Source organism: Panthera uncia, assembly GCF_023721935.1.
Source record: "Panthera uncia isolate 11264 chromosome B2 unlocalized genomic scaffold, Puncia_PCG_1.0 HiC_scaffold_24, whole genome shotgun sequence".
Lineage (NCBI taxonomy): Eukaryota > Metazoa > Chordata > Mammalia > Carnivora > Felidae > Panthera > Panthera uncia.
The window spans coordinates 63,649,066-63,662,115 of NW_026057580.1; the positions used below are offsets into that span (position 1 = coordinate 63,649,066).

At 45.6% G+C, this 13,050-nt stretch overlaps 1 pseudogene; it reads left to right on the plus strand.

Annotated features, from left to right (window-relative positions):
- The first annotated feature begins 2,054 nt into the window (after positions 1-2,054).
- On the plus strand, positions 2,055-7,289 carry LOC125939120 (piezo-type mechanosensitive ion channel component 1-like; annotated as a pseudogene).
- Positions 7,290-13,050: the final 5,761 nt, after the last annotated feature.

Here is a 13,050-nt window from a genome sequence, read left to right on the forward strand (position 1 = left end):
AAAAAGAAAAAGAAAAAGAAAAAGAAAAAGAAAAAGAAAAAGAAAAAAAAGTGGCACCCATTTTCCATTTTTAAAATGTAAGTATTTTTATCACTTCCAAGTATAACATTTAAATATATTGAGAGCTTTTCTCTGAATAATGGTGCTGGATTCTCCATAGTGTATTTCCCACACCATTCTCCTTGAATGTCACATTGCCCAGGAAGCTTCCTTAAGAGAGCCTTACTTCCAGAAGATACCAATCCCTAAAACTTGAGCTGAACAGGAGAATAAATGCTTGATTTTAAAGCATTTTTTCAAGTTCTAGATGAATAGAAGGGACAACTCCCAGGACTAACATAAAGTATCTTTGAAGATCCAAATTAATAAATGACTGATTAATCAAGAATCAAAGCTTAAGAAGGGAAGAAAGTTCACAGACATGGCTTCTTAATACCTATCTGGTTCAAAACAGTCAATATTTATATTAAAAGGCTAAAGCTAATAATATTTTTCCTGTCTGTATCAGTCTTAAAATACATCAAATCTACAATATCCTAGAATTCCTCCAACTAAATTCTTCAGCAACATCTATCTCCAATCCACAACATGAGGAGAAATATAGCAGGATACAAAAAAAACTAAAAGAGCAGGGTCTCTCACCTTAACAGAGTTTTAAATTCACTACTGCCATTTTAAAATTTGAATATTTCCTATAAACATACAGATTAATGGTTTTGTTTTTTTTTTTTTAATTGTAGGATCCAACATCACTGGGCCTTCATTGCAGTCTGGCAATAACTGCTTGGCAATGAGTGGCTACTGCTTAATCCATTGGTTAGACTATCTCCAAAATCCTTCCAGGAACAAAAATCTGAGTGCCTAAATAAGACTGTAGTTACTTTATTGTTAAACTTTTCATTCAAGTAGCATTAACAAGGTGCCTACGTGTCTCAGTTGGCTAAGTGTTTAGCTCTTAAGTTACTCTTTCTCTCTGCTCCTCCCCCATGCTCTCTCTCTCTCCTGCCCTCTCTAAAATTAAAAAAAAAAAAATTAACAGCATTATCAAAATAGAATTCATAAGTGTGAATCTCAGAACACTTCTTTGATGTGAAAGTGAATTTCAGAATTATGATTCTTAAAAATGACAGGGAGGTTCCTCTTGTACTAAATAAAGCAGGACTGCCTTACCATGGCAGCAACACATTATCAGTAAAGTAAAACTAACCTATCCCATGATGGTCTAATCCCGACTCTCCCTCCCTATTAATGAATGAATAATTCACCAATGCTTGGTGAATTCTACTTCACAATGATAGGAAGAGACAATTTCAAAGGATCATAAAGCAACATTGTTATGAACGTTTGGCCACCACAAGCCAGTTATCCTTGTGGTAACTCTTCTGACACCTCCTACTTAAAACTTACCAAGATATCAGAAGGATCATGAGGGCCTGTTTTCACAATGTGTATTCACACTGAAAATCAAGATCAAGGGAGCATTTGTCCTTCTGCTCCATGGAAGCTCACCTTCCTGAGCTCACCTTAGGACACCTGCATTACGGTTTGACAGGTATATCACCCCAGGCCTGTATGGAAGCTTGCCAGCCCCCACTGGTAATGTGCTTGTTGAACAAGATTTGAGAAGGATGGCCCACTCAGCATCCTCAATTATGTTGAAGAAGGCTAAGGCACCATCTTCATCCAGACTCCCAACCTTGAACTGCAGCCTCCTGAAGACCTCTTCCAGGACCTCAGATGTCTTCCAGTCAAGGTAATGAATCTCACTCTTAAAGCTCTGCATACACCACCCCTGGACCAGAGAAAGGAGGTTCCAGGGGCAAGGAAGAAAGACAGGTGGAGCTAACCAAGGTGGACTATGGTCTAGGGCCAGGCCAGGGCTGCCATGAAAGAGGAGGCTGCCCAGCACATCATGATCACAGGACCTGACATAGAGACTGACAACTACACCAGGCACAACCTGACTGGCCACAGCCCCATCCAGCTGTACCCCTCTGTGCCCCAGGCTGAGCTTAGAGAGACATGGGGCCCACTTCATCACGGAACAGTGTTCTATGCATGTGTGTGCCCTTATCACCATAATCATATGGAGCATCACCTACCACAGCTGGCTGGCCTTCATGCCTTTGTGCTGATGCTCTGGGCTTGCCTCATCTGGACGATGTGCAGCTGCCATCAGCTGGCCATGCTCTGATCACCTTCCATCCTGCTCTACAGGCTGGCACTATGTGGGCTATCCTACATGTGGGTCATGGAGGAGTGTCCCGAGCTCACCACGACCCTGGCCCTGTCAGCCTGGCCATCTGGAGCTAGAGAACACCTGCCACCTCTGCTTAAACCTTGGTGCCATGGCGCTGCACATTCTTACCTTCTGGCTCCTGCTACACCTGATGTATCAAAAGGTAGCTGCTAGGGGTGCCAGAGTAGCTCAGTCGTTTAAGTGTCTGATTTTGTCTCAGGTCATTATCTCACAGTTAATGAGTATGAACTCCACATCGGGCCCTGTGCTGTCAGTGTGGAGCCTGCTTCAGATCCCCTGTTCCCCTCTTCTCTCGGCCCTGCTCATGCTCTCTCTCTCTCTCTCAAAAATAAATAAACATTTAAAGAAGAAGGAGGAGGAGGAGAAGGATTGGGGAGAGGAAGGGTGTGGGGAGGGGAAGGGGAAGAGGGAGGAAGGGGAAAAAGCTGCTGAAGGTGAAGACCCCACTGCACTAATGGAAGTCACCACGGAAGACACAAAGTTTATGTAGATGCTGTTTCAGAGCCTGGGGGAGCCAATCACAGGTGTCTATGCCAAGTACTGGATCTACATGTCTGATGGCATGTTCATTGGTGTCAGCTTTGCCGGCTGCCCCATCATCTACAAGATCGTCTCTGTGTTCCCCTTCTTGCTCTGCCTCACCCTCGTCCACATCACTATAGCCGGTAGCAGAAGTTGTTCAAAGCGTTCTGGTGGCTGGGTGTAGCCTACACCATGCTGGTGTTCATCGCTGTCTATACTTTCCAGTTACACAACTTCACCATATACTGGCACAACCTGATGGGCAATGAGCAGTTGGGGGACCTGAGCCTGGAGCAGCTCAGCATGTCCAAGTTCTTCTCCAGCATCTTCATCCCTGGCTTTTTCCTGCTCCTCTGCATCCTGCACAGCACTCCTTCCACCAGCCCTTTATGCAGCTCTTCAGTCTGAAGCATGTCCCCTGACCCGGCACCGCCTCCTGTGCTGGGTTCACAGGCAGGGTGTGGTAAGTGGCACCCCACTGGTCCAGCAGCAGGAGGAGGAAGAATAGGTTTCTAAGGACAAGGGGCTGAGCACAGCTGGCTCCCACCAAGCCACACAAGTTCCAGAAGCAACAGCAAACAAGTGGGGCCTTGTGGGCAAACAGCTGTTGGAGTTGGCCACTGGCTTCTGGGATGTCCTCACCGACATGCAGGTGTTCTTGTGATAACTGCTAAAGCTGCATGTCTTCAAGCTGGTAGTCTTATACACTATCTGGATGGCCCCAAAGGAGGTGTTAATGATGAACCTTTCACTGGTTGTGCTGTGGGCCTTCATCCTGCCTTACCCCCACTTCTGGTCCATGGCTTCTTGCCAGTCTACTATCTGAATCGGCATCATCACCCTGTGCGAGACTGTCTATCGAGATCATCAACCCCATGAGTACTCCAGAAACTATACTGAACCCTTTCTCAATAGCACCAACTTTCAGAAGACAGAAGGAAAAAAAAAAAATCAGTTTTTGCTATACCAGAGGCCCATTAACCCTGCTAACTGGTTTGGGGGTGTGGAAGGGCTTCCCAAACCTGGGCTACATCCAGAAGCACCTACAGACCCTACTGCTGCTGGCATCTGAGGCCACCATGTACCAATGCCAGGAACATCACCATCCACAACACCTGCTGGCCCCTGCTGTCTATAAATGACAGCACTCCCCAGTGGCTGAGCCAGGACTTGCTCAGCTGCCTCAAGTTCTTCTTCTACAAACTTGGGCTGGGGATATTCCGGATGGCCGTGAACGTGTTTGGGCAGTGCAGGAATTTCATGATCATCCTGCATGGCATCCTCACCCACCAGCACTCTGGTCAGTGCCTCTTCCTGGCACTCTTGTTGCTGCACCGGTACCTGCTGTACCTGGGCATTCTCCCCACCCTGTGCATAAACTACCTGTAGCACTGGGGCCAGGCCATCCTTGTGAACTCCACATGCAAGTGGGGTACCTGCCCAATTTATTCAGGGCCCCCAACTCTACCAACCTCATAAATGACTTCCTCCTGCTGCTCTGCACCTCCTGCCAAGCACACAGAGGGGTGGCCAGCATCAATACTGACCACCTGGAGCCTGTGGAGGGGAGCCTAACCCATGCCCAACTTCATCCCCTGAAGGTCCTACCTCAACATGATGAAGGTGGCCATCTTCTCATTCCTCTTCTGGTTGGCCTTAGTCAAGGGGGCTACTCACATCAGCATCTTCAAGCTGGGCTACGTACTAGCCTGCTTATACCTGCTGCTCTTCAGCACCAAGCTGCAGAAGAACACACGTGCCTGCCTCCTGCCATGGGACTGCCACATTCTCTATACACGGTCACCACCATCATCTCCAAGAACGTGCTCTTGTTCCTGTCCTGTATGTTTGTGGAGAAAATGCAGAGCAACTTCTGCTGGGTCACCCAGCTTTTACTGAAGTCAAAGGTTACTATGACTCCAAGGAGACGCTGGGCAGGAACCAGGACTGCCTGCTGCCCGTGGAGGAGGCCAGGTCCTCTGCGACGGCCTCTGCTCCCTATTCTTGCTGCTGCAGCGCTGCCTCTTCCTCAGCCACCGCTTGGTGCACATCGAGGCCAAGGTCCACGCCACCCGCCCTGCAGGCCTCCAGGAGTTTCGCCCTCTACAATGCTGTCAACCTCAAAAGCATCCACCCGTGGCACAAAGCAAAGAAGTCCCTGGCACAACTGTGCCAAGCAGGAGAAGCACAGGCAGGACCCAGCGGGCGGTAGCCCGTCCCGAGACCAGGAGCCAGGGCCCGGCAGTCCAGGGGGCTTCTCCCTGCCGCAGAAACAGTGGAGGAGGTTGTGTCCAGACCGCCCCCAACCCGTCCACTTCCGCCCGGGACTACTTTCTTTTCGAGTCTGACAGTGAGGAGGGGAAGGAGGCCCAGTCCACGGACCCCTGGAGGGGGGCACAGAGCGCCCTTCAGATGGCACAGCAGGAGCGGGTGACCAACGTCCCGGCAGTGCTGAGGCGGCGGTGGCAGGGGGCCCGGCAGGACAACTGCCCGCGGGACGGCCTGCGCCCAGAGGCGCAGCCAGCGGAAGGCCTGGCGCAGCCACGTGACCCAGCGAGAGCTGAGCACGAGCCCCGTGGAGTTCCCGCGGGGAAGGAGGCCTGAGCCGAAGTCGCGGGCCGACATACTAGTTGCACAGCTTCGCGCGGCACCACAGCGCCGAGAGCTACGTGCTGCGCGCCGGTGCCAACTCCACTCGCAGGATCTCCTTCGGGGGCGGAGAGACGCACCAACGCCTGCTGGACCAGCTGTAGGAGAGCAAAGCCCAGGCCACGCTGCCAGGCCCCTCAGAGGCCCGCGCTGCACCAAGCACGGCATCAGGTGAGCCGCTGAGCAGCACAACCGACAACACAAGCAGTCCCCTCAGCACCGGCTACAGTACCCTCAGCAGCAGCAGCAGCGAGGAGGAAGTGGTCCCGAGCGGGTCGGCTTCCTGTGTGACCGTGGGAGCTTCCAGCCCACACTGGCAGCCGGATGCGCATGGGCAGTGAACCTCTCCTCACCAGGCACCTGTGCGTCCCGGAGCTGGAGAAGGCCCAGCGGTTCGCGGTGGGGCAGGGCCAGGCACTGAGGCTGCTCTAGGCCACTTACCAGTGTATGGCCGCCCACTCGGAACTGCTCTGCTCCGTCCTCATCGTCCTCAACCACGTGGTCACCGCCTCAGCCACCTTCCTGGCGCCGCCGTGTTCATCTTCCTGTGGGCCATGCTGTCCATCCAGTGGCCAAACAAGCGCTTCTGGATGAAGGCCATTGTCCTCACAGTGTCACCAAAAACCTGTACCAGTTTGGCTTCTTCCTCTGGAACAGCCACACAGTGATGCGGCGCTGAGAACAAGCCCTGCTTCGCTCCATGCATCCTGGGCCTGAAGAAGACTGACAGCTACATCACCTATGATCTGGTGCGCCTCGTGGCCCTTTTCCTCCACCTTCCCCAGATGTTGTGCTGTGGTCTGTGGGACCACAGGGAGGACCTCTTTGCTCCCCAAGAAGCATGACAGGAGCAGTGAAGAGAGGGGCTGAAGAGAAACCGGCACATCCAGACAGCCCTGCTGAGACCTCAGACGGAGGAGGGCCCCACAAGGAGCCATCGCCCCCACCAAGGAGGACATTCAGGCTGAAGTGAGGGACCGGCCTAGGGACAAGTTCCCAGTGAAGCTCAAGACCCCCAACACTAAGTTCTTTGGCCACATTTTAGGAGGGAGAGCCCAAAACCCAGAAGACCCTCAGGAGCAGGGGACAGGGGCTGCTCTGGGAGAGAGAAGGGGTGGAGTGGCCCCCAGGAGAAAGTGAGGGCAGCTGGGCTCCCCCTGCGGAGCTTCTTCTGTCTGTCCCTGGCCCAGAGCTATTGCTAACTCAGAGTGTATATCAGCAACAGGTGGCAGCTGGCCAGGCAGTCTGGCAGCTTGATGACCACCACTCAAGGAAGCCAGCAACCCCTGAGCCCACACTCTCCTTCCAACGCTGGACACTCATGTCATGGTAGTCATCCTCCTCTTTGGGCTGCAGCTCCTTCATAGGGTTGGCTTCAGGCCTCCTGGGTACACAGATGTAATTGGGGAAGCGGTTGGGGATGGCCTGTAAAGGGTACCCTCCAGCAAGCTGGCTGGCTGTCATTGCACAGTGCTGTTCCACAGTGTGATTCTCGGTATACTCCATGGAACTGCTTTTGGCCAGGTCTTTCTGGAAGTTCCAGGCTGTCTCTTCTCTGTGTGAGTAAAAGCATTGTTCCATCCAGTGTTTAGCTATGTTCCGTTTTCCTTCGTGACTCTGATACTAAGATGCAGTGGGCACAAGTATTTGGACTCTATACCAGTTGGCTCTCACTGTAATGTTCTTTTCTGTCCTCCGTGTAGTTGGAGTCCTCTCCTGGCATTGATTACTGGTACACAGTGTTCTGCTGGACAGAATGCTAATGGATACCTGGGTTTCTTTTGGGTGATCAAAATTGCCTAAGCTTAGATCATGATGGTTGCACAACTCCACAGATATATTAATAGATGACATGGCAACAGTGCTCTTTGTGGATAAAAGTTCACTACAAATTCACTAAAATTAAAACTCTGGAGCCTGGAGCCTGTTTCCGATTCTGTGTCTCCCTCTCTCTCTGCCCCTCCCCCGTTCATGCTCTGTCTCTCTCTGTCCCCAAAATAAATAAAAAACGTTGAAAAAAAATTAAAAAAAAAAAAAAAAAAAAAAACTCTGTATAACCAGTGCTTTCTGTAGCCTGGGTCCATATAAGGATTATACCCTCCGGGGACTTAAATTCCCAAGAAAAGAGAAGCCCATCAAGCCAGGCTTCTCATGTCCTCCACTTTAAACATCCCAGTTAGCCTCCATATTCAAAGATCTCAAGAAGCCTAAACATAAAAGCAAGATGTGATGCAAGGGATAGTGTATAGGAGACTTTCCTCTAACACTAGTTTCAATACTTTTCTTTGCTGATCCACCAGAGATAAGTTGGATGTCAGCTTAATATCATCTTGTCCTACAACTCATGCAGGCTGGGAATGTAATGTCAGGCATTAAGGGTAAATTTCACTAAAATCAGATATTCCATTCATTTAAAAAAATTTTTTTAACGTTTATTTTTGAGAGACAGCATGAGCTGGGGAGGAGACAGAGAGAGAGAAAGTCACAGATTCTGAAGCAGGCTCCAAGCTCTGAGCTGTCAGCACAGAGCCTGATGCAGGGCTCGAACTCATGAACCATGAGATCATGACCTGAGCCGAAGTCGGATGCTTGACCGACTGAGCCACCCAGGTTCCCCTCCATTCATTTTTTAAAAGATGGTTTATGTTTTCGCATACTGCTACTTCAGCCGTCTTGATAGTATTATTTCTTCCATTAAATTCCTAGGTCTATTCAGAAAGGGGAAAGGGAGAGATGCCTATATCCCCAAATATTTTCCGTTCTTCATCCCAGAAGATGGATCCTTTTTACTCCCAAATCTAATGGTAGTGAATGTTGTATGAGTGTGGAGCAGAGTGGTACCTCAAACATTGTTACTGATTTAGCAGCACATTGGGCACAAGTAAAGTTGCTATTAAAAGCAATGTACTCTTCCCTCCCTCACATATGCCTGGGGTCACTTTTGTTTGGCATTTATGCGCTCCCTCACATTATTACAAAACTGTACCCCAGAGAATTGCTAACTCAGTTTTCTCTTTACATCACTACATTCGATGTGTTTTTCACATCAAGGTGTTTCTATAGACTGGACAGAGTTAGAGTTCAGCTTTTTCTAGCCAAAGTGTTTAAATTTGACTAGACAGCAGCAATTGCTTTTTAATCAAAGCAAACTGATCTGTCAAAGGCAATCAACTCAGGGAAGTTATTCCGGGAGGATCCTAATAATCCCGATGTATCACACTGCCCTATGTGAAACTCAGCCGCTGAACTCTTGACATAGTGTCACAAGCACTTAGGGGAATTAGTACATACAGCGGAACCCTATGTTCACACAAACTCTAGCCTCTCGTGCATAAGCTAATGATTACTGCATTCGGTCTGGTGAGGAGCACACTGCTGTGTGTGGTGATGTCTGTTCATCTTTAATGATGTTATGTCACCTAGGCTTCATATTGTGTCATGTTCACAAGCATTTATCAACAGGATGCTCCATTCCTCTAGATGTAAATAAAAGTTTGTCATGGTTATTTTTTTTTTAATCACCTCCTATCTTTTAATAGGGGTTCCTAACCTCTTAATGCTTATACCAATTTAGGGCTTTACTGTCACCAGGATCTTTAAGTACATTTTCTTGTTTAATTATTGCAACAACACTTGAGAGGTCTATAGACGTGGTAACATCATTTACCTCATTAGTAAGTTACAGAACAGAAACTCAAACCTAGAGCTGATGGCTTGAGGTTTTGAAGTCTTCCTGATGCTGTAAATCTTGGTTTTGGAGCTTTTGTTCTAGTGTTAGGATTAGTAGGATAGGTGGGGGGAGGGGGGGCGGGTAGCATTGTTGAGAGTCTTGTCCCCAAATAAGGCAGCCCTGTCAGGTTCCCTCTGCTCCCCACAGAGAACCCTAACAAACTTACGATAAAGAAACAAAATAGATGAGGAGGCAGCAATAATGAATGGGATCTCATGGAAGGCTGGGCTGAAAATTCTTCCTACGTGATGGTACAGGTGTTCTTTGAGAATGATCTCCTCTAACAGTTGGAGGAGAACTTTAAGAGAAATAATGACACACACTCAATTCAGTCAGAGGGCAATGAAAGAAGAGATTGGTTACATAACAGACAAGCTTGGAAGAATAATGATAATAGTAATATAATAGCTAATGTATATTGAGCACTTGATATTTTCCACTATTCTGAGTGCTGTATGTATATTAACTTATTAAATTCTCATCACAACCCTCTGAAGCAGGTACTGTTACTCTGATGAAAAATTGAGGCAATAGGAGGTTGATTGAGTTACCTGTTACCATACAGCTAGTAAATGTTGGAACCAGCATTCCAACTCAGGCAAACTGATTCTCCAACTTGTGCTCTGATTATTGTCTGGTAGTAATGGTGAATTTTCAAAGACTTCCTGAATTATGAGAAATTTCATTTGCTTTTCTGACTTAAAGACAATAATGAGTATTTCCATCTCAGGCAGTAATTGTAGCCTAAATGGTCTGACTGACCCTCCCTTTGAAAACACACAAAATCAATACAGAATATTAAAAGGAAAAAAACTTTTTAAAATATACTAATAAATTGGCAAGAAAGTAAGGAATACTTAGGTGCCTAAAATCACGTGAAAATGTGGACCCAAAGAGACAAGCAGAACCCCGAAGTCAGTTTTCACTCTGATAATATTCGATATTCCTGTAGACCTTGATCTTTGATTTCTCATAGGGTCATGGGCCATGGAGACACAAGTGGCCTGACTGGGTGGAGAGACTAATAGGAGACTTCAGTGACCCACAGATCTACTGTGTACATTAGAGATAATAAGAAAAACTAACTTTTCAATCCCTAGGTGCTAGTAGAGGGCCAAAAAAAAAAAAAATCTCTCCTAAGAATTCATAACCACAAACAGACCTTTATTTGGGTTCCTAGTCCAAATTTACACTACTAGAGTGGTGCCAAAGAAACTTCAGGTTAAGAATATGGTTTAAAATTTTATTGTGTTGGTAGTGCACTCAGATGCCTGGAAGAATCAAAAGCAACCCCACTCAAAAGGGGCCAGCTGTAAAGTCGATTCCCAAAGAATTCCCACAGATAAACTACCAGACAATAAAATCTAGAGTATCACAAAACACATAAATAAAGGACCATGAGTTTAGGGCCATTGGAAACTATAATCATAAGAATTAGACCCCAGAAGACACCAGAGAGTGTAATTATGTAATAGAGAATGACAGGTGTAATCTGGTAGTGTTTCACTTCAGCTGTTCCACTTATCTCTTGCTTTCTATCCCTGGCCTTCTCTCATGTCAGTTAGGATGTATTCAGAAGTCAAGAAGGCACTCATGCACACACATCTGGAATTATGGAACGTTGCCATCCTGGGGCAACCTTTGACCAATGGAGTATGAAAGTTAATGGATAAATGACCTCATTTTTCACTCTTTTAGTGGACAATTCTAAGGTACGAGATCTTCAAAAGTCATGATGGAATTGAGTCCCAGTTGCCCACAGTGAAGATCAATCCATAGGACACCCTTATATTGGCTTTCCCTCCTTTCCTTGTTTCACTTTCTCCAATGTTTCCCTGGGTTCACTTCCTCCAATAAACTGCCTGAGAATTTAAAATATGAATAAAGAACAAAAAAATAAAAACACAAAAAGGAAGTTTCAAAAAAAGAACCAAATAGAACTTCTAGAAATGAAAAATAAAAGTTTTATTTTTTCCTTTATTTATTTATATATATATAGAGAGAGACAGAATGCCCAAGCGGGGGTGGTATGGGGGGAGGGGTGGAGGAAGAGAAAAGTGGGGGAGAAAGAGAGAGAGAGAGAGTCTTAAGCAGGCTAAGCAGGCTCCACACCCAGTGCAGAGCCCGATGTGGGGCTCGATCCCCCGACCCTGAGATCATGATCTGAGCCAAAATCAAGAGTCAGATGCTTAACCGACTGAACCACCCAGACACCCCTAAAATAATTTTAATTTAAAATTTAAAGGATGGCTAAGCAAAAGAATAGACACAGCATAAGGCAGAATAAACTGGATGATAAATCAGAATATTTTGCATAATGCAGACAGAGACACAAGCATATGAAAAATCTTGAAGAGACGGTAGAGTGGAAATATCTACTTTTACAAAAGTCAAATTGGAATGTGTGAAGGAGAGAATAGGGAAACTTTGGGGAGACTATATTCAAAGAAATAATGGCTGAATCTTCTAGTTTGAATGATTTAAATCTTCAGATTCAGGAAGTACTAAGTTAGAAAAGAGAAAAACAGAAAAGCTGGATAAATAAAAAACAAATTCATGCTTTTTTTTTAAGTTTATTTATTTTGACAAAGACAGAATATGTGAGTGGGGGAGGGGCAGAGAGGGTGGAGAGAGAGAATCCCAAGCAATTTCTGCACCTTCAGCACGGAGCCCAATGCGGGGCTTGAACTCACAAACAGCGAGATCATGACCTGAGCTGTAACCAAAAGTGGCATGCTTAACTGAGCCATCCAGGTGCCCCCAAAATCATGTTTTAATAAACATTAGCACATGAAAATAAATTTAAAATATGAATTATTATGTAAATTTAAATAAAAAAATGAATGTGTTTAAGAGTGAAGATTATTGGATTGGGTAAAAATAAATCCACTTATAAGCTGCTTTAAAAAGAATCCTGTGTTTGTGCACCTGGGTGGCTCAGTCAGTTAAGCATCTGACTTTGGCTCAGGTCATGATCTCATGGTTGATGAGTTCCAGCCCCACGTTGGGCTCTGTGCTGACAGCTTGGAGCCCCACCTGCTCTGTATTCTGTGTCTCCCTCTCTCTCTCTGCCCCACCCCTGCTCATGCTCTGTCTCAATAAATAAACATTTAAAATTTTTTAAGTAAAATAAATAAAAATAAAAAGGATCCTGTGACATAAGGATAACTAATAGTTGAAATAAAAAGATGAAAAAAAAATATGCACATTGCAGATAACCAAAATAAAGCTGATGTTACAATATTAATATCAGACAAGATAGATTTTTAAGACAAAGGGCATTGAGACAAACTACATAATGAGAAAAGGTTAATTCACCATCAGATATAAAAATTCCAAATAATAAAGCTCTAAATAATATAGCAAATAACACAAAACTTAAAAGAATTACAAAAAGAAATAAACACAATGGTAGAGCTGAAGAAGTTTTTAACACACCTCAGACCTCAGTGATTGATAGCCCAAAAATCAAGCAGAAAAAAATTAATAGGATATAGAAGATTTAAACAATACAGTTAACAAGCTTTACCTAATAAATATATATAGAACATTTCACCCAAAAAGTGAAGTATTTCAGGCCTCTCTAGAAATGGTAATTTACAAGAACTGAATGCATTCTGGGTCAGTGTTTTAAAATTCAACTAATTTTAGATGATTGGTATCACACAGATTATATTCTTTGCCACAATGCACTTCATAGGAGACTGAAGCACAAATGGCCAATAAATTATAAAAATGCTGCTAAACTTTTTAGTAATAAGGAAAATGAAAATTAGAGTCACACTGTGATATATTTCACACTGACCCTCTTGGCAAGATTTTGAAAATCTGACAATCTGAAGTGTTGACCACAATCTAGGAATAGTCACCTCTCTTATACACTGCTAAA